Source organism: Cetorhinus maximus, chromosome 18 (genome assembly GCF_964194155.1).
Source record: "Cetorhinus maximus chromosome 18, sCetMax3.hap1.1, whole genome shotgun sequence".
In the NCBI taxonomy this organism is placed as follows: domain Eukaryota; kingdom Metazoa; phylum Chordata; class Chondrichthyes; order Lamniformes; family Cetorhinidae; genus Cetorhinus; species Cetorhinus maximus.
Window position 1 is genome coordinate 5,089,288 of NC_135896.1, and position 21,612 is coordinate 5,110,899.

The 21,612-nt window shown below is 41.7% G+C and overlaps 1 protein-coding gene across 5 annotated transcripts in view; it reads left to right on the forward strand.

The window, feature by feature from the left end:
• The first annotated feature begins 1,877 nt into the window (after positions 1-1,877).
• dicer1 (dicer 1, ribonuclease type III) overlaps positions 1,878-21,612 on the forward strand; it is a 131,510-nt gene continuing 111,775 nt past the window's right edge. Inside the window, exons 1-2 of one of the 5 annotated variants that reach the window (XM_078562000.1) lie at positions 2,375-2,465; positions 2,871-2,963. The gene's annotated coding sequence lies outside the window, so the exon portion shown is untranslated. Of the gene's footprint in view, positions 1,927-2,372; positions 2,466-2,870; positions 2,964-7,032; positions 7,094-21,612 lie in introns of those variants that run through there. The other 4 variants (XM_078561994.1, XM_078561996.1, XM_078561997.1 and 1 more) reach the window with 4 other exon arrangements.

Consider the following 21,612-nt stretch of genomic DNA (forward strand, 5'->3'; position numbering starts at 1 on the left):
TGTCTAAAGCCTTCATAATTTTTATAAAGTGCAGTACCCAGAATTTGAACACTACTCCAGTTGAGGCCGAAGCAGAGTTTTATAGACTGATGGAAGTAGTAGTTATGATCTGAAATTATTGAACTCATTGTTGAATCTGGAATGCTGTAATGATGACAACAAACAACAACTTGCATTTATACAGCATCTTTAACATCCCAAGGCACTTCACAAGAGTGTTATCAAACAAAACTTCACACCGAGCCACATAGGAAATAATGGGACAGATGACTAAAAGCTTGGACAAAGAATTAGGTTTTAAGAAGTGTCTTAAAAGAGGACAGAAAGGTAGAGAGAGGCTTAAGGAGGTATTTCTAGAATTTAGGGCATATGCAACTGAAGGTACAATCACCGATGATACAGTGATTAAAAGAAGGGGCATATGCAAGAGGCCAGAATTGGAACCACAGAAATGGGGAGGGGCAAAGCCATGGAGGGATTTCAAAACAAGGATAACGGTCCAGTGTTGCTGGACTGGGAGTCAATGAAGGTCAGTGAGCATAGGGGTGATGAGTGAATGAGATGTTGTGAGTTAAGAAAAGGGGATGAACTCGTGTTTATATAGTGTGGGAGGTCGTAGGTCGGCCAGGAGAGCACTGGAATAGTTAAATTCAATGCAGAGGTAACAACGACAAGGATGAGAAGTTCAGTAGCAAATGAGCTGAGATAAGCACAGAATCAAGCAATCTTACAGAGGTGGAAGGGAGTAAGTAGACTTAGTGATCAGGTATATATGTGGTCTTTGACCTTTCATCGGTATTTTTGAAGCGTAATCTCTGTTGTATTGTAGGAAGCGCAGCACCCAATTTGCACACAGCAAGCTCCAGAAACAGCAATGTGACAATGGCCATGTTTTTTTGTGCGGTGTTGAATGTTGGATACATATTGGCCATGACACTGGGGGCATCACTCCTGCTCTTCTTCAAAATAATGTCAAAGATCCATCCTGAGGGGTGTCATCTGAATTACGGCAGTGCAGCACTCCCTCAGTACTGCACTGGAGTCTCAGCCTGGATTTTCGTGCTGAAGCGGGACTTGGACCCGGACAAAAACAGAATTACCTGGAAAAACTCAGCAGGTCTGGCAGCAGCGGTGGAGAAGAAAAGAGTCGACGTTTCGGGTCCACCATGACCCTTCAACAGAACTGAAGTATAGTTAGGAGGAGAGAAATGGAAAGAACTTGGACCCGGATCCTTCCGACGCAGAGGCAAGGGAGTAACCAACCGAGCCTCAAAGCGAGGCGCTACACGGGTTTTTATACGGATAGATCATTTGAAAAGAAATGGCTGAGAGGTGATATCCAAGATGGCAGCTTGTGAATACGGTCTATCCGCCGGGCTCCCCATGACACTGAGGGGAGCCGAGAGGCGCTTCTCCGTCTCCCGGCCGTAAGGAGAGACGCCATTGGACGTGAGCCCCGCCCCTTACCCTTCTGGACCAATAGAAAATCCCGTTTCATTGAGCTGGAACCTTCCTCCCCCCCTACCACCACCGCCGCCGCCAAGAAAAATAAAGTTTCGGGCGGGGGGGGGGGGGGGGGGTGAGAGGAAGAGGAGGAGGGAAAGGGAGGCGAATGCGCGCGCAGCCAGGTTGAAAAGGAGAGCGAGCGAAGGGAAAAGGAAATTTTTAAAAAAGAGAAAGGGGGGAGGGAAAGCCGCGAAACACGAGATCGAAAGACAGGGAGGGGGGGAGGATAAAAAAATAACAAGTTACCTGAAAGCGGGGGATAGTCACCGGGCAAACAGCAGCAGCAGCAGCAGCGGGGGGAACTGGAAGTCGCCGCCATCATCCTCCTCCTCCTCCTCCTTCCGAACTCTACCTCCCTCTCTGACCCCCTTCCCCCCTCTCACAACAACAAACACACTCAATGCTTCGTTACAGCCGGGGGTAAGCTCCACTTCCTTCAAGGCGTTTCACTTTATATATATTTTTTTTAATATAAAAAAAAATTATGATATATATATATATAAAAATGACTGGTACTAATTAATCCATTAAAGGGTTGCGCCTCTCTCCACGAACCGCCGCGTGTCCGCGCGAGCGCCGCCAACGGCTTCACTTTACTAGAATATTCCGCCAGCTTCGTGCGCTGCCCCCCCCCCACCGCCTCTCCACCTCCTCTCCGCTCGCGGGCTACAGCCCTTAACGGACGCGCGCTCTTACCTCATGTTTTATTTATTTTTAAAAAAAAAAATCAGTTTTAGATCATTCCTCTTTTATTTGCTTTTTTTTTGTCTACAAATTTCGAGCGAGGGTTTGTTTTGAAAAATTGTTTTTCTCTCTCTCCCTTCAACCCCTCTACCCCCCCCCCCCCGTTTCTCAGGCCGGGTCTTCACCCGACCGAGTGAAAGCTGCATTTATGGAGCTCCGAGGCCTAACGGGGAGTTTGTGCTCGTGGCCCGTTCCTTTAACTGTCTTATCGAGTGGTAGTTCATATTCTTTATATCTATGTGTGTGGGTCTGTCTGGGCCTCTGCCTCGGGGTGAGAGTAGGCGGCCAAGGCCAAGGTCGCGCTGTGAGGCCTAGTGCTCGGGCTTCTGAGGGAGGGAGGGAGGAGAGGGGAAGGGAAGGGGGGGTGTTTACCGTAGAAGGGACCAAGTCTTCTTCCCCGATCTCCTCTCCAGCTGGGATTGAGGCATCGTTCTCCGGGCCTTCACCTTAGCGGTTAGATGGTTATTGGGGTGGGGTGGAGGTGAAGGGTGGGATCGCCGCTTCGTTAACGTGTAGGACATGTGTAAGTCCCCTGTATGAAGAGGGAGGAGGGCCGGACTTGGTGGGTGGGGGGGGTCGGGGGACAGGGCTGGGCAGCAGCTGCTGACTCGGGGTTTAAGTTTAAAGAAATTCACCCAGGAAGTCTGTCTGATCTACAGCTGCTGGTGATCCTCAGCCAGCTCTTTGATATTCTTCACTTGGTGGGATTTCAGGTGATAACCCTATCTGGTAACACCCGTTTCGTTTTATATATTCTCGTTGGTTCTTATCCAATTTTCCACCCTCACCCCACTTTACTGAGGGTCTGGCTTCTGCTTGGCTAGCATATTCTCAGCAAAAATGACTTGTCTCTATACAGAACCTTTAGTGCAGTAAAACGTCCCAAGGTACTTCACAGAAGCATTATCTAACAGTTTGAGCAGAGCCATATGAAGTATTAGGACAGGTGACCAAAAGATTAGTCAAAGAGGTAGGTTTTAAGGAGTTTATTATAGGACGGAGACGAACAGAGTGCTTTAGAGGAAAATTTCAGGGTATGTGGTGCTAGACAGTTGGAGGCATAGCCACTGATGTGGGATGAAGGAAATTGTTATGTACAAGAGACCAGAATTCTTCCCATCACATTTCACCTATTGGACTATTTTGGCCTGTAAGCTGATCTTCTATAGATAGATGAGTTTAAGTGGTGACTGTCTATTTGACAATTATTGTCAAACCATTCCTACCCTTGTCTGATGGGCATTTGTGTACAGTAGAGTTGTCAGGAGCCCTGGTCAGTATTTAACTTCCTTTTTTTTTTGCCCTATCACAAAGCAAGCAAGTATCTTTAAAAAATAAATCTTGCATCAGGCACTTTTTGATAACTTAGCTTCAGTCTAACATTTTTTCGCACTGTATTTCTAAATTTTATAATTCGGCAATCTTACATTGGTGAATTCAGTTTGGTCGAGGGATGTCAAGTAACTAGGTAAAAACAAAATGCTGCAAATACTCAGCATCTGTGGAGAAAGTTAGCGCCATCCATGAAAGGTCATCGACCTGAAACGTTTTCTTTCCTCATGGATGCTACCAGGCCTACAGCATTTTCTGTTTTTATTTCCGATTTCCAGCATCCACAATACTTTGTTTCTTGTGTTATTTTGGAGCATGGAGATGAAATTATTTGTTGGTTGATTTGTTGCCTATTTTAAGAACTCTACTATTGGCTCTGGTTGATGTGCACTGAAATTAACAACCGTTCCCAGAAATGTTTCCCTGGACTGTTGGTTTACAGTGAAGCCTACTTGTAAACTTTTGATGAAATTGTAATGCACTGTATTAGTGATGGGGAGAGCAGTTCTTTGTTCAGTTTTCCTGCTCTTGATTGTATAACTTGTCTTGAAATCGGTCAGTTTTACTGATGAACTTTATCAGGCCAACATGTATTTGAACTTGTATTAATGGTGGCATTTTCAAAACTTGGGCGGTGAAAATCATTTAACTACAGTTTCCAGTGGCAAAATCTTGTTCTATCTGTTGTATAGTACTAGTACACTGGTAGCAAAGGTTAAAGAATTTGCATTTATATATGCCGTTTAGAACATTCCAAAGAGTTTTAGTCAGGAAGCACTACTGTTATAATATAAGGAAATGCAGCAGCTAAGTCCCACAAGCAGGAATGAGTTAAATGACTAACTAAGCTGTTTTAATAGAGGGATGAATATTGAGCAGAACATTGGGGAACTCCCCTGGCTGATCTTAGAATCGTGTCATGGGATCTTTTACGACCACGTGAGAGGGCAGACAGCGTCTCAATTTAACATCTCATCTCAGATGGCATTTTCAACAATGCAGCATTCCCATTGTTCTTCTTCAAATTGCCATCTTAGATTATGTTAAGTCTCCAGAGTGGGACTTAAACCCATGCTCTTCTGACTCCAAGGTAAGAACGCTACCACTGAGCTGCACTTTTTGAAAAACAAAACTGATTTTCCCCTCTGTGTAAATGTTTATGTAAAATCTAAACTAACTTAATTGCTTCTAATTTACTGGAACCCCAACTGTAAGATTTCAGCAGGCCCAGCAGAACTGAAAAGTAGGGGCGAAGTATAAAAGGAGCTCTTGCAGATAGAGCTTCACAGTTATCAGGACAAAACAGAACCTAAATGAGCAATCTGTGGTGTGTAGGAAGTCAAGTTAAAAATATTGTAGCAGTAGTTTTAGAGTGCTTCAGATACAATATTTTTGTATTGAAGGGGTACAAGATAAAAGGCATTAACAGGAAGATCAGGGACCAAGTTGGTCTGGTCTGAATCTCTGCCCCTCTTTCCTCTTAGGAGCCACCAGTTAAAACCAGCCTCTTTGCAACCAAGATTTTGGTTACCTGCCCTAATATCTCCTTTTGTGGCACAGTGTCAATTCTTTGTCTGATAACTCATCTGTGAAGTGCCACTTTGCTATGTTAGAGGTCTTATATAAATGCAAGTTGTTGTTGTCTGTACCTTCCATTACATCATTAACTATATCTGTAGGTCTTGTCACACTTTCCTTCACAATGATTGTGAGGAACTGAATACCTGTGCAGTCAGCTGTAAGAACACATGCGCAATGTCAGCAGTGCCGATTCAGTTCACTTCCTGCCTCAAAATCTTTAACATCAAGCATTTAATATTTGATCATAGTTAAGTAATTCTCAGCATTGGCTGGTTTATATTGTGTCAGTGGTGTAAAAAAATCAGGAGTGCAGATGGAGCCAATGTATTAAATCAAATGGGTGCTCAAAACTGGGCATACTGAATTCAGAACCAGAATAAAACTTATTTTGTATGAGGCTGTCCCTTAAGACCATAAGACGTAGGAGCAGAAATAGGCCATTCAGCCCATCGAGTCTGCTCTGCCATTCAGTGAGATCATGGCTGATCTGCTGATCCTCAACTCCACTCTGGCCTTTTCCCCATAACACTTGATTCCCTTATTGATTAAAAATCTGTTTATCTCAGCCTTGAATATACTTAACGACCCAGCCTTGACAGCCCTCTGCGGTAAAGAATTCCACAGATTAACAACCCACTGAGAGAAGAAATTCCTCCTCCTCTGTCTTAAATGGGCGACCCCTCACTCGGAGATTATGCCCCCTGGTCCTAGACTCTTCCACAAGGGAAACAACCTCTCAGCATTTACCCTGTCAGGCCCTCTAAGAATCTTATATGTTTAATTAAGGTTGCCTCTCATTCTTCTAAACTCCAATGAGTAGAAGCCCAACCTACCCAACCTCTCCTCAGAAGAAAATCTCTCCATCCCCGGTGAACCTAGTGAACCTTCTCTGGACTGCCTCCAAAGGCAGTCCTTAGATAAGGGGACCAAAATTGTTCACAGTATTCTAGGTGTGGTCTAACTAGTGCCTTGTATAATTTTAGCAAGACTTCCCCGTTTTTATACTCCATTCCCTTTGAAATAACGGCCGACATTCCATTTGCCTTCCCTATTACCTGCTGAACTTGTATGCTAGCTTTTTGGGACTCATGCACCAGGACCCCAAATCCATCTATGCTGCAGCTTTCTTCAGTCTTTCTCCATTTAAGTAATATTCAGCTCCTCTATTCCTCCTGCCAAGTGCGTAACCTCACATTTTCCCACATTATATTCCATCTGTCAAGATGTTGCCCACTTGATTAACCTGACTGTATCCCTCTGTAGACTCTGTGTCACCCTCACCATTTGCCTTCCCGCTTATTTTTGTCATCCGCAAACTTAGCAATAGTACATTCACTTCCCTCATCCTAGTCATTAATATATATTGTAAATAACTGGCCCCAGCACTGATCCCTGTGGCACTCCACTAGTTACAGGCTGCCATCCTGAAAATGCCCCCTGTATCCCAAGTCTCTGTCTATTAGTTAGCCAATCCTCTATCCACGCTAGCATACTACTCCCAACACCATGGGCTTTTATCTTATTAAGTAGCCTTATGTGCGGTACCTCGTCAAGCCTTTTAGAAATCCAAATATATTACATCTACTGGTTCCCCTTTATCTATCCTGCTTGTTACCACCTCAAAGAATTCTAATACATTTGTCAAGCATGATTTTCCCTTCATGAAGCCATGCTGACTCTGTTTGATTATATTATGTATTTCTAAATGCTCTGCTATTACATCCTTTATAATACTCTTACATTTTCCCAATGACAGATGTTAAGCTAACTGGCCTATATTTACCTGTTTTTTTTTTTGTCTCCTTCCCTTTTTGAATAAGGGCACATTTCCAGTCGTCTTTATCTTTCTCGATTTTTCACTCCAAATTTAATCTGGGTAGTTGATCTGCGTAGTCTGCTAGTATTGCTATGGAGATGTCACGAGATTTTGGTAAAGTATGCCAGTGTGAAGTGTTGCCAACTTTAAGACTTTTTGTTTCTTATACTTGTTTGTTTTTTACTATGTTTGCTCATTTTCCCCCTCCTAGTTTAATTTTCTTTTTCATAAATTTGTACATATTTATTTCTCATTTATTAATTTTATCTACTCACTCTTAATCATATCAATATTGACCCTGAGTTGAGCTTGCAATCCCATACCCTCTCCACCCCAAAAACTACCAGCTCCTACCTCTAACAACTTCCATCGGTGCCCTGCTTCTGGTCACCTGTGAATGAAATCCTCATTCTTCCATTGTTGCCTCTGCATTTGACTATTCTGATAATCTATTGGTGACCTATAATCCTCCACCCCCTAAATTGATCTGAAACTGTTACTGTTAACCTAACCCACACCAAGTCTTGTTGGCCTTTTTTGGCTTATTCCATTTCATATTTTAAATTTTCAACATTGTTTTTAAATCCCTCATGGATTTTCCCATTTCTCTGTAAACTCCTCCATCACTACTGTCCCCTCCTCAGTTCCCCAAAACTCCTTTCCTTGTGGTCTCTCATGTATTCTTCTCCACCTTCACCCCAAGATTATGAGCACAAGTGATGTGTGGTGTTGTACTATAGCAATTTTGACCCAGCTATGCTTAATTTGTCCACTGATAAATCAGTTCTCCTGGATGTTTTTAAAGTTTCAGAAAGTGCAATCTGAAGAGCTGTGTACCTGCTAGTCGAATAAATTATTTACATTCCAATTATTAACATCTTGCTTGTGGGACTAAGTCCTTGGTCACTGTAATTGGATCAGTATGAGCAGTTAAAATATATTTTGCAGATTGAATGAGGAACAGGGATAAAAGATCCTCACTAGATAATGGTATCAATATAAGTTTATGTAGAACTTCTATTGTTTAATTTATTATCTTCTGTCCATGTCATGCATGCAAGAGAGAAAGATGAGAGTATTGTAAATCGGTTGGTTTTCCATCATCTTCATTTACTGAAATAGCAACTTGGTCCCATTCCAGGAATTAAGTACATATTGTACATTCCTCCACAGTGCTGAGGGACTGTTGCATTGTTGGAGTTGCTCTTTGGATGTAATGTTAAACTAAGGTTTCTCCCATAGTTTGATTAGATAGTGAAGATCCTGAAGAGGAAGAAAAATTAAGTTTTCATTCTAGCTAAAGTTTATCCTTTAGCTATATGCCAGAAATAGATGAACTGATTATCCTTTCTGCTTTTGAAAGCTCTTGCCATGTGCAAAACTGGTTTCACATTTACCAGCATAACAGTCACTGCATTTGAAAATGATTCATTGTACATGTAATGCTTCAGATGTTTCTGAAAAACATAATATGCGATATAAAACCAATTCTTTTTATTAATTGGAATTCAGTCTCAGGTCTGTAATCAAATCCCTGAAAGGTTGCTGATAATGTTGTTCTCTTTTGAAATACGTACAAATGTGATCAACAGGTGTCAGTGGGGCTAAGATTCTTCCCAAAAATATCTGCGAACAATGGGTCGGTCGTCACAGCTGAACAAGCAGTACAGAACTTTCCTGTAATTTGATAATGGAAATCTGTGTGGTTTTAGCTGGTTAAACTCCAAAGGTTCCCCCGGCACAATTGGAAAAGGATTTCCTGATTGTTGACTGTTGCCACTTGCCCTGAGATCTAAACTTAAGACATTATTGAATAAACATGCAGTATTTAAAGCAGTGGTAGTAGGAAAGTTAAACTGGGGCTGTATCATCTGGTGACATCATGTACATGCAGAGGAAAGTTTGTTGTTTGTAAGTTGGCTGCATTTGCAGTCTGGGACAAATGACAGATTCCTGGCAATTCATGGTTTTTTGTTTTTATCCTCTTCAGATGCACTATGAAAAGTAGTGGTACTTTAGCTGTGTAAAGGATACCTTGAAAAACATATAACAAAACCTAGCTAATATTAAAGGTCATTTGCTCCTTGAAAGGCCTGCGTATGCATATAAGCTATGAACACGTGGCAAGGTGCTGGAACTTTCCTGCATGACTTATGGACCAACTTTTCCACGGCTGTAGCATTTGTCATCAACCATAGTGCTTTACAGCCTGTCATAGATTTCTACAACAGGCATTCTCTACCTATTGTGCAAGCTTTAGATTGATTTGTGAGCTCAGACTCTTTACTGAACCAAGTCATATTTAAGGCTGAGACCTGATCTCTGATTATGCTACTTTTATTCTCTAATTGGAATTATTAAAGCAGACCATGAATGTTTCAGTGCATGGTGAGTGGCAACAATGCTTCAATTTAAAATGATGAAGAAAAAAGCAAGTTTGCTTTCTTAAACTTCCAGTTCCGTTCTACCTCTTGGCTGTTCATTAGTCTAAAAGCTGAACCAGTGGCCTAGGTGGATGGTGGCTATAGCTCTGAAGCTGGAAGTAACTGACTTTGGTACACCTTGATAAAAGCAAAAGACTGCGGATGCTGGAAATCCAAAACAAAAATAAAAATACCTGGAAAAACTCAGCAGGTCTGTTGAAGAGTCATACGGACTTGAAACGTTAGTTGTGTTCCTCTCCGCAGATGCTGACAGACCTGCTAAGTTTTTCCAGGTATTTTTATTTTTGTTTTGGTCCACCTTGCTTGATTTACAAAGGGACCCCTCTAGTTTAAGTATATTTGAGTGTTTAAATAATTGCTAGTTACAAGAAATATTGCTGTCATTTTTTTTCTTGTGCATTTGCCAATTTAAAAAATGTAAAGCACTTGATTGTTAAGAAAATTTTAATTTTTTTTGGAATATGTGTAGGCCACTGGTAACAAAGCTGGAGAAATTGGCATGGAGATATTGTATAATTTGGGATCTTGTTTACAGTGCACCTGAGCAAGACTACAAATTTTAGTGCCATTCAGGACTGCACTTTGGGTCGCTTGCAATACCACACCAGTAGAAACTGGGCTTCAACTTGAGGGCACTGGCTAGATTCACACCTAGCTCAGAGATAAAGGAATGCTGTGCTTACCCATGTGCCACCTCATCTGCTAACACACATTTAATAGCCAAACAATTACATCTCCAAGCAGGTACCCTTAAAAATAAAAGTAGTTTTAGAGAAGGGCACCAGCTGTAAACTTGAAGCACCTGTAGAACAGAGTGCAGGAGCTGAAGCAGAAAATGTACCAGCAGAATGAGAGAGAGAGACCCAGAGCAATTTGCAGTCATCAGGTGGATTTTTAAAATATTTTCTTTACTATCAGTATCTTCCCATCCTTGCCATGCTTTTGTGATTCTGCAGTCATAAAATATCCTCCATACTAGAGTTTCCTCAGTAGGGTTGCTGTGCTCTAGATTATTCCACTACATTTGGTATTCTTTGAGTGAACAATATTACTCATTACTTTTGCTATTAAAATTTAGGGGAAGAATGGGGGGTGGTGGGGGGAGAGCTTCTGTTTTCTGTGTCTCAGTATATAGTAATATTGGCCCCCTGCTCTAGGTTTGAAACCAGCCTATTTACAATGTCTTACGCAGTGCAAGTTTTGCATTGGCTCAGCTGTCAGTTTGTAATTGAAGATCAGGAGCACAACACCACTGGTGGGGTAACAAATTCCATGGCTCTTGAATCATAGCATTGAGAGCTCTGGGTATAAAAATGGTTGGTTGGTGTAAAAACAAAATGGATAAGTACAGAGATTCACGGTTATAGCTGATTTTAGTTTGGGCATATTGTGGAATGGTACCCAGTCAGGTTATGCTTGCTAACCCTGGGTGCCAAAGTGGAAAGTTCCATTGTTCAGCACAGGTGTTTACTCTAAGCAAAATGTCACTTGAAAATGCAAATAACAATTTAAAAGGAGCTGTTCACTTAATCTCTGTTGCCTAGCTAAGTAACCCTTCCTCAGATATCCTCATCAGAATTTTCTTTTCAGACAAAAATATCTGCAAAGGATAAGGATCTTTGAATAAATCCTAATAGTAAGATTCTTGAACCAATATTTCAGTTGACATACTCGAGCCTGAATTTTAATGGGCTCTGATGCTGATTCTAGAACATAGAAATAGGAACAGCAGTAGACTGTCTGGCCCCTTAAGCCTGCTCTGCCATTCAATAAGATCATGACTGATGATCTTGTGTTTCGATTTCCACATTCCCATCTAACCCCAATAACCTTTGATTCCCTTGCCGAACAAGAATCTATCTACCTCTGCCTTAAAAATATTCAATGACCCCACCTCCACCACCTAAGACAGAGAATTCCAAAGTCGCAGAGCCCTCAGAGAAAAAAATTCTCCTCATCTCTGTCCTAAAAGGGCGACCCATAATTTTAAAACAATGGCCCCTAGTTCTGGACACACCCACAAGAGGAAACATCTTTTCGATGTCCACCTTGTCAAGGCCGTTCAGGATCATGTATACTTCAGTCAAATCACCCCTCACTCTTCTAAACTCCAGTGGAAACAAGCCCAGTCTGTCCAAACTTTCCTCATAAGACAACCCACTCATTCCAGGTATCAATCTAGTAAACCTCCTTTGAACCGCCTCCAATGTATTTACATCCTTCCTTAAATAAGGAGACCAAAACTGCACACTGTATTTGAGGTGCGGTCTCACCAATGACCTGTATAACAGAAGCATAACATCCTTTTATGTTGTCTTTCTCATAATAAAGGATAGCATTCCATTAGCTGCCTTAATTACTCGCTGTACCTGCATACTAACTTTTTGTGTCTCATGTACTAGAATACCTAGATCCCTCTGCACCTCGGAATTATGCAGCCGTTCTTCATTTAAGTAATAGTCTGCTTTTTTGTTCTTCCTGCCAAAGTGAACAACTTCACATTTTCCCACATTAAACTCCATTTGCCAGATCTTTCCCCACTCACTCAACCTCTCTGTATCCATCTGCAGTCTCCTCGTGTCCTCTTCATAACATACTTTCCTACCTATCTTTGTGTCATCTACAAATTTAGCTACCATGTCTTCACTCCTCTCATCTAAGTCATTGATGTAAATCATAAAAAGTTGAGGCCCCAGTACAGACCCCCTGTGGAGCTCCACTTGTCACATCCTGCCAATCAGAAAAAGATCCATTTATGCATACTCTGCTTTCTGCCAGTCAGCCAATCTTTTATCCATGCTAATATGTTATCCACTACACCATGCGTTTTTATTTTCCGTAATAACCTTTGATGTGGCACCTTATTAAATGCCTTCTGGAAATCCAAGTGTAGTACGTCTACAGCTCCCCTTTATCCACTGCACATGTTACTCCTTCAAAAAACTCCAATAAATTGGTTAAACATAAGTGCCCAGCTATAACCTCCTTAATGATGGATTTTAACAACTTCCCTCTGACAGATGTCAAGCTAACTGGTCTATAGTTTCCTGTTTTCTGCTCCCCTCCCTCCCTTGACTTGGGTTATATTTGCTACTTTCCAATATGATGGAACCTTTCCAGAATCTAGCGAATTTTGGAAAATTAACACCAGCGCATCAACTATCTCATTAGCCATCTCTTTTAAGACCCTAGGATGGAGTCCATCGGGACCCGGATACTTGCCAGCCCGCAGCTCCATCAATTTGCTCAGTACCGTTTCCCTAGTGATTTCAATTTCACCAAGTTCCTTCTCTCGTTCACCTCCTGGTTTGCAGCTATTATTGGAATGTTTTTTGTATCCTGTATAGTGAATACAGCAAAATATTTGTTTATTTCTTCTGCCTTATTATCTACTATTAACTCCCCATTGTCACCCTCTAGAGGACCAACACTCTACTTTTTTCCTTTTTTAAATACCTGTAGAAACGCTTGTTATCCATTTTTACGTTTTTAGCTAGCTTCCCCTCATACTCTAATTTCTTTCTCCTGAAGAACTTTTTAGTCATTTTCTGATCTTTATATTCTATCTAATCATCTGTCCTGCCACTCATCTTTATGGAGTTATGTTTTTTTTTCTAAGTTTGATGCTTTCCTTAACATCTTTAGTTAACCACGAATGGTGGGTCCTCCCCTTAGAATTTTTCTTCATAGTAGGAATGTACTTATTCTGAAATATCCCCTTAAATGTCTGCCACTGCTTCTCTACTGATCTATCCTCTATCTTAGTTTCCCAGTTCACTTCAACTAACTCAGCTTTCATCCCCACATAGTTGCCCTTATTTAATTTTAAGATACTAGTCTTAGACCCAACACTTGCCCCTTTCAATCTGGATGTAAAATTCAATCATACTGTGGTCACTGCTACCTAGGGGTGCCTCTGAGGTCATGAATTGATCCTGTCACATTAATCCTGTCACGTTCTTAGGCTGAACTTTGATAATGGTGTGAAAATGTCTCCTTTCTGCCCCTTTACTCTCATTTCCAAGAACAAGTAGGAGGAGCTCGTGGACTTCATCAGTAAAATTGAGACCATGCTACTTCCTCTTCGATCGTTCCCTCCTTCTGCACCAAGCTGAAGCAACATCTTTCTGTAGTTTCTCTTCAAGCCACTTTCTCTTGGAGATCGACCTCCTGCTCCCTCATTCCTACTAAACTGTGAACCATCCAATTTACTTACCTGGGTCTTGTGCTGTCTGAAATTGTAAATGGTTTCCTCCCCATGTCCTTCCCTTTCAAAACATCTGCAATCATCACCATCCTTCTCAAAGAAAACCTTGACCCCTCTGACCTTGCAAACTACTGACCCACTCTAATCACTTCCTCTCCAAAGTCTGAGTTGCTTGTTTCCTAAATCCATGCCCATCTTTCCAGAAAAACGATATTTAAATCTGTCCCATCAGGCTTCTGCCCCTGTTGCAGCACTGAAATAGTCTGAAACAATCAAGCAACCTGTGAATGACTGTGTTACACTGGCTCTCCTCATCCTAACTTCTCTGCAGACGTCCAGCATTTCTTTCCAGTACAGTGGAATTGCCTTTGTTTGGATCTACTCTTAGTTATCAGCTGCTTGGTAGCACATGTTGCCGAAGCTTTTCGTCTTGCAGTCACCAGGACGACTGCAGGAATGCCAAATTCCAAACATCACAACAATTTATATCCCAGGAGAAAAAAAGGTGCTGATCAGATCTACATTCAAATTGGCTGTTACGGTCCCCAAAATAATAATGACAAATTTTTAAAATAATAACGTGGAAGACACATACAACATCCCAGAAATACTTGTAAATCAAGATGTGAAAGGGAGGGATGAACTTAAAATAATTGCAAACACCAAGGAAAGGGCGCTGAGAAAACTATTAGAACTAAAAGCTGACAAGTCCCCAGGATGGACTTCATCCTAGGGTCTTAGTAGAAGTGGCTGCTGAGGACAGTAGATGCATTGGTTGCAATTTTCCTAAATTCTGTGGTTAACTAAAGAAGTTAAGGAAAACATCAAACTTAAAAGCATATAACTGTGCAAAGGTGACTGGCAGGTCAGATGATTGGTCAGAACGGCAGAGAATGACTAAAAGGTTCATCAGGAGAAAGAAATTTGAGTATGAGGGGAAGCTAGCTAGAAACGTAAAAAAGGATAGCATGAGTTTCTACGGGTATTTAAACAGGAAAAGAGTAGGTAAAGTGGGTGTTGGTCCTCGAGTGGGGAGTTAATAGTAGATAATAAGGAAATGGTGGATTAAATGCACAAATATTTTGCTTCTGTCCCCTCTATAGAGGATACATAAAACACTCCAGTAATTATTGAAAATCAAGAGGTGACGGGGAGAGAGGAAATTGATGAAATTACAATCACTAGGGAAGCAGTACTGAACAAACTGATGGAGCTGGGGGCTGACAAGTCTCTGGGTCCAGATGGACTTCATCATAGGGTCTTAACACAGGTGGCTAATGAGGTAGTAAATGCATTGGTGTTAATTTTCCAAAATTCCCTTGATTCTGGAAAGGTTCCATTAGAGTGGAAAGTAGCAAATATATAGCAAATTTAACCCCTGTTCCGACACAGCAGTTGGTAAAGGCCGAGTTGTTTAAATCCCAGAGGGAAACTTGAGCAACTGTCATAACCTATATTTTCAATTGGTATGTTTGAGATGCAGCTCTGTATTCAGGAATATAACCACAAAGCCTCGAGGTTTTTATATAAAACCAAATTAAACATTTATTAATTTAACTAATTAGGTGCATATATATGTCTACAAGTTATTACCATTATAACTTTTAAACAAATCTCCAAATTAATCACTCCCAGATAAATCTTCACCAAGGCAACAATAACCCATAGACTTTAAACAGACACCAGACAAAGCACATTTGACTGTATGAATTCAAAATGAGGTCCCTTGCAATTTGGTTCCTTTGCAGACAGTTGTAGGTTATAGGCTGGTTAGATCTGAAATGCCTCTGACTCATACACACAAGCTCCTTTCTGTTTATACCCAGCTTCCCCTTTGAATGTAAATTTTTCATTCCACCAATTTTATTAGCTGAAAAAAAATAAGCTCCTTGCTTGGCGTCTTCTAGCTAGGTGCAAGATTTCACCCATTCTTTTGAATGGTTTATTTAAAAGTGCAAATTTCCCTTTACCTTCTGCTCCTTGGGTTTATCTAATTAACATCTCAAACTACTATACATCAAAGCACCCAGACTAGCTGGTTTTAATCCAATTAAGACACAGATGCAGACCCTACTACAAGTCCAATTTAAAAATAATTCTCAAGAACATTATAGACAATCTCTTCATACACCCCTCTATTCAAGAAGGTAGGGAGGCAGAAAACATGAAACTGTAGCCCAGTTAGCCTGACATTTGTTGTGGGGAAGGTGTTAGAGTCAATCATTAAAGAAGTTATAGCTAGGCACTCAGAAAAGCTCATGGTAATCAGAAAGACTCAGCATGGTTTTATGAAAGGGAAATCATTCAACTAGTTTATTACGTTTCTTTGAAGGAGTAACGTGTGCTGGATAGAGGGGAGCCTGTAGATGTACTGTACTTGGATTTCCGGAAAGCATTTGATAAGGTGCCACATCAAAGGTTATTGCGGAAAATAAAAGCTTATAGTGTAGGGGGTAACACATTAGTCTGGATAGAAGATTGGTTGGCTGGCAGAAAACGGAGTATACATAAATGGCTCTTTGATTGGCAGATGTGACGAGTGGAGTTCCGCAGGGGTCTGTGCTGGGGCCTCAACTTTTTACAATTTACATCATTGACTTAGATGAGGGGAGCAAAGGCATGGTAACTAAATTTGCTGACGACAAAGATAGGTAAGAAAGTATGATGTGATGAAGACATAAGGAGTTTGCAGACTGATATAGATAAGTTGAGAGTGGGCAAAAATCTGGCAGATGGAGTATAATGTGGGAAAATGTGAAGTTCACTTTGGCAGGAAGAATAAAAAAATCAGAGTGTTACTTAAACGGAGAACGATACATATGATCCTGAATGGTCTTGACAAGGTGGATGTGGAAAGATCTCTCTTGTGGGTGAGTCCAGAACTAGGGGGCACTGTTTTAAAATTAGAGGTTACCCTTTTTTAAGACTGAGATGAGAAATTTTTTTGAGGGTTATGCAACCTTGGAACTTTCTGCCTCGGAAGGTGGTGGAGGTGGGGTCATTGAATATTTTTAAGGCAGAGGTAGATAGATTTCTGTTAGGCAAGGGAATCAAAAGTTATTGGGGGTAGATGGGAATGTGGAACTGAACACAAACAGATAGGCCATGACTTTATTGAATGTTGGAGCAGGCTCGAGGATCCGAATCGCCTACTTCTCCAATTTTGTATGTTCTGGAAAGGTCCCATCAGATTGGAAAATAGCAAACGTAACTCTCCTATTCAAGAAAGAAAAGTATAAAGAAAGCTAGAAACTGCAGGCTAGTTAGCCTAACATTTTATAGGGAAATTGTTAGAATCTATTATTGAGGTTATAGGAGGGCACTTAAATCTTAATGCCATCAGGCAGAGCCAACATGGTTTTGTGCAAGGAAATCATGTTTGATTAATATATTACTTGTTAACTTCCTCAAAGAACTCTAATGTGATAAAGAGGAACCCGTGGATGTAGTGTACTTGGATTTCCATAAGGCATTTGATAGGGTGTCACATCAAAAGTTACTACACAAAATAAGAGCTCATGGTGTAGCGGGGTTAGATATTAGTGTGGATAGAGGTTTGGTTAGCTAACAGGAAGCAGAGATTAGGGAGAAATGGGTATTTTTCAGGTTGACAAACTGTAACTAGTGGAGTGTTACAGGGATCAGTGCTGGGGCCTCAACTATTTACAATCTATCAGTGACTTGGATGAAGGTTGCTAAATTTGCTGATGACACAAAGATAGGCAGAAGAGTAAGTTGTGAAGAGGGCATGAATCTACAAAGGGATATAGATAGGTTAAACAAGTGTGCAAAAATTTGGCAGATGTAATATGTGGGAAAATGTGAACTTGTCCACTTTGTAGGAAGAATAGAAAAACATTTCATTATTTAAATAGAGAGAGATTGCAGAACTCTGAGGTGCAGAGATATCTGGGTGCCCTGGTACATTAATCACAAAAAGTTAATATGCAGGGACAGCAAGGGATTAGGAAGGCAAATGGAATGTCATTTCTTGCAAGGAGAATGGAATATAAATGTAGAGAAGTTTTAGAACAGTTGTACAAGGCGTTGCTGATACCACATCTGGAGTATTGTGTACAGTTTTGGTCCCCTTAAGGATATAATTGCATTAAAAGCAGTTCAGAGAGAAGATTTACATGACTAATTTCTGGGATGAACAGGTTGGACTGACTGGGCCCGTATCCATGCAGTTTTGAAAAATGAGGGGTGATCTTATTGTTACATATAAGATCCTGAGGAGACTTAACAGGGTGGATGCTGAGAGGATGTTTCCCTTTATGGGAGAGAGTAGAAGAATGGGTTACAGTTTAACAATAAGGGCTCTCTCATTAAGACAAAGAATGTGGAGAATTTTTTTCCTCCAATTTGTTAGACTGGAATTCTCTTCCCCAGAGTGGAGACAGGCTCATTGAATATTTTTAAGGCTGAGTTAGATAGATTTTTGATTAACAAGGGAGTCAAAGGTTATATGAAGTAGGCAGGAACGTAGAGTCAAAGCCGCAATTAGATCAGCCATGATCCTATCAAATGACAGAGCAAGCTCAATGGGCTGAATGGCCAACTCCTGCTCCTAATTCATATGTTTGTATTCTTTGGCTGTGAAGCACTTAGAAGCATCCTGGTGGTGTAATGTTATATTTACATGTTTTTTCTATCTGTTAACAAGTCCTGATCCAAAGGAAGTGGAAAATTGAAAAGATTAAGAGAAGGCTTCATACAATCCCAAGCCTGGATATTGTCCAAATACAGCAAGACCTAGACAATATCCAGCTTGGGCTGACAAGTGGCAAGTAACATTCGTGCCACACAAGTGTCAGGCAATGACCATCTCCAACAAGAGAGAATCAGACCATCGCCCCTTGATGTTCAATGGCATTACCATCACTGAATCCCCCACTATCAACATGATGAGGGTTATCATTGACCAGAGACTGAACTGGACTAGCCATATAAATACTGTGGCTACAACAGAAGGTCGGAAGCTAGGAATCCTGCGACGGGTAACTCGCCAACTGTCTCCCCAAGCCTGCCCACCATCGACAAGGACCAAGTCAGGAGTGTGATGGAATACTCGCTACTTGCCCGGATGAGTGCAACTCCAACAACACTCAAGAAGCTTGACACCGTCCAGGACATAGCCCGTTTGACTGGCACCACATCCACAAACGTTCACTCCCCCCACCACCAACGCACAGTAGTAGCAGTGTGTACCATCTACAAGATGCACTGCAGGAATTCACCAAGGTTCCTTTGGCAGCACCTTCCAAACCCACAGCCACTACCATCTAGAAGGACAAGGGAAGCAGATAGATGGGAACACCACCACCTGGAAGTTTCCCTCAAAAGTCACTCACCATCTTGACTTGGAAATATATCACCGCTCCTCGCTGTCGCTGGGTCAAAATCCTGGAACTCCCTTCCTAACAGCACTGTGGGTGTACTTACACCACAAGGACTGCAGCGGTTCAAGAAGGCAGCTCATCACCACTTTCTCAAGGGCACCTAGTGATGGGCAATAAATGTTGGCCTAGCCAGGGAAGCCCACACCCCATGAAGCAATTAAATTTTTAAAAAAAATTTAAAATTCCATTCTCAGCCAGAAACCCACTTCTTTTCAAGGGATTACAGTATCTGAACTGCTGACTTTGAAATTAAGGCCAAAAAAATGTCTGAACACTGGTCATGCATCAGAAACTGAATTGCTACAGAACAGTTTTTAGTATAAAGGCTTCAGGCTTAATAAATTACAGGGCTTAAGAGGAGTTGAAGGAACATATAAAGTGGATGGGGAATAGTTAACCAAATACAGTATTGGAGTTGAAAGTGCATCTAAAAATGACTGAACTCGAGACGGCAGTTGAAATAGTTTTCAGTGTCTACCTAACAAATAAATGAGTTTACACTGCTTCATGAAGCCTGCCCAGAGATGCTGTTCATGTGCATTAACAAGTGATTGACTGAAAATTATTCCCAAAAATAGCACCAGATCCTGCTTTCAAGTCACCTGTAAATGATCCTAATTCAAAAAGTTAAGGCCCAAAATTGGCACTGGAGAAAATAACAAGAACAGCCGACACTAATCAATGTGTTAGTTGAACCCAGCTTTGCTGAACAGAAAGGTAACCATGCAATAATTTAACTTCAGACATGTGATTTAACTTTCACATCCCCAGGTGATTATCATTAGCAACCTTTCACAACTGCCCAGCCCAAGGCACAGCTTCAAGTCTCAGCAAGACCAGGGCATTCACAGAATCACACAATGCAGAAGAGGCCCTTCGGCCCATCGAGTCTGCACTGACACGTGAGAAACACCTGACCTACCTACCTAATCCCATTTACCAGCACTTGGCCCATAGCCTTGAATGTTATGACGTGCCAAGGGCTCATCCAGGTACTTTTTAAAGGATGTGAGGCAATCCGCCTCCACCACCTTCCCAGGCAACGCATTCCAAACCGTCACCATCTTCTGGGTAAAAAAGTTTTTCCTTATCTCCCCCCACCTCCTAAACCTCCTGCCCCTCACCTTGAACTTATGTCCCCTCGTGACTGACCCTTCAACTAAGGGGCACAGCTGCTCCCTATCCACCCTGTCCATACCCCTCATAATCTTGTACACCTCGATCAGGTTGCCCCTCAGTCTTTTCTGCTCCAACAAAAACAACCCAAGTCTATCCAACCTCTCTTCATAACTTAAATGTTTCATCCCAGGCAACATCCTGGTGAATCTCCTCTGCACCCCCTCGAGGGCAATCACACCCTTCCTATCATGTGGCGACCAGAACTGCACACAGTACTCCAGCTGTGGCCTCACCAAGGTTCTATACAACTCCAACGTGACCTCCCTACTTTTGCTTGCAGTTTATCAACAGTTGAACCATTGTCCATTTCAAACTAAATTCCACTTCATTTAAAATGACTCCAACGCATCAAACACTTAGCAGGTCCAGATTCATCCACTAACTCTCAGGACATTTTCTGTTCTTGATCGGATGTGGGCAAGACCAGCATTTATGTAGGCACGCCTACAGTGCTGTTAGGTGGAGAGTTCCAGGATTTTGACTGAAAAGCAACATATTTCCCAGTCTGGATGGTGAGAGACTTTTGAGGGGAGCTTGCAGGTGGTGGTGTTCCTCAGCACTTGCTGCCATGTACTTGTAGATGGTAGAGGCTCTGGATTTGGAAGGTGCTGTCAAAGAAACCTTGATGAATTGCTGCAATGTATCTTGTAGATGGTACACACTGCAGCCAAGGTGTGACAGAATGGGGGGGAATGAAGGTTTAAGGTGGTAAATGGGATGCCATTCGAGTGGGCTGCTTTACCCTGGATTGTGTTGAGCTTTATGAATGATGTTGGAGGGGCATTCATCCAGGCAAACCGAGAATATTCCATCACACTCCTGACTTGTACCTTGTAGATGGTGGGCAGGCTTTGGGGTGTCAGGTGGTGAGTAACTTGGGCCAGAATTCCCAGCCTCTGACCTGCCCTTGTAGCCACAGTATTTATAAGGCTGGTTCAGCTAAGTTTCTGGTCAGTAGTAACCCCCCAGGATGTTGATGATGGGAGATTAACTGATGGTAATTTGAATGCCAAGCAGTTTGGTTAGACTTTTTGTTAGAGTTAGCCATTGTCTAATACTTGCTTGACATGAATGTTACCTGTCAGTAATCAGCACAAGCATGAATGTTGTCCAGGATTCACTGAATGTGGGTGCAGACTGCTTCATTTTCTGAGGAGTTATGAAAATCATCAGCAAACTTCTCACTTCTGACCATATGGTCAGATGAAGCAGCTGAAGGTAGTCATTGCCCTGAGGAACTCCTGCAGTGATTTCTTGGGGCTGAGATGATTGGCCACCAGCGACCACAATCATTGTGCTAGGTAGGACTACAGCTAGTGGAGAGTTTTCCCCCAGACTTCTGTTGACTTCAGTTTTACTCGGACTGCTTATGCCATACTCAGTCAAAAGCTACTTTGATGT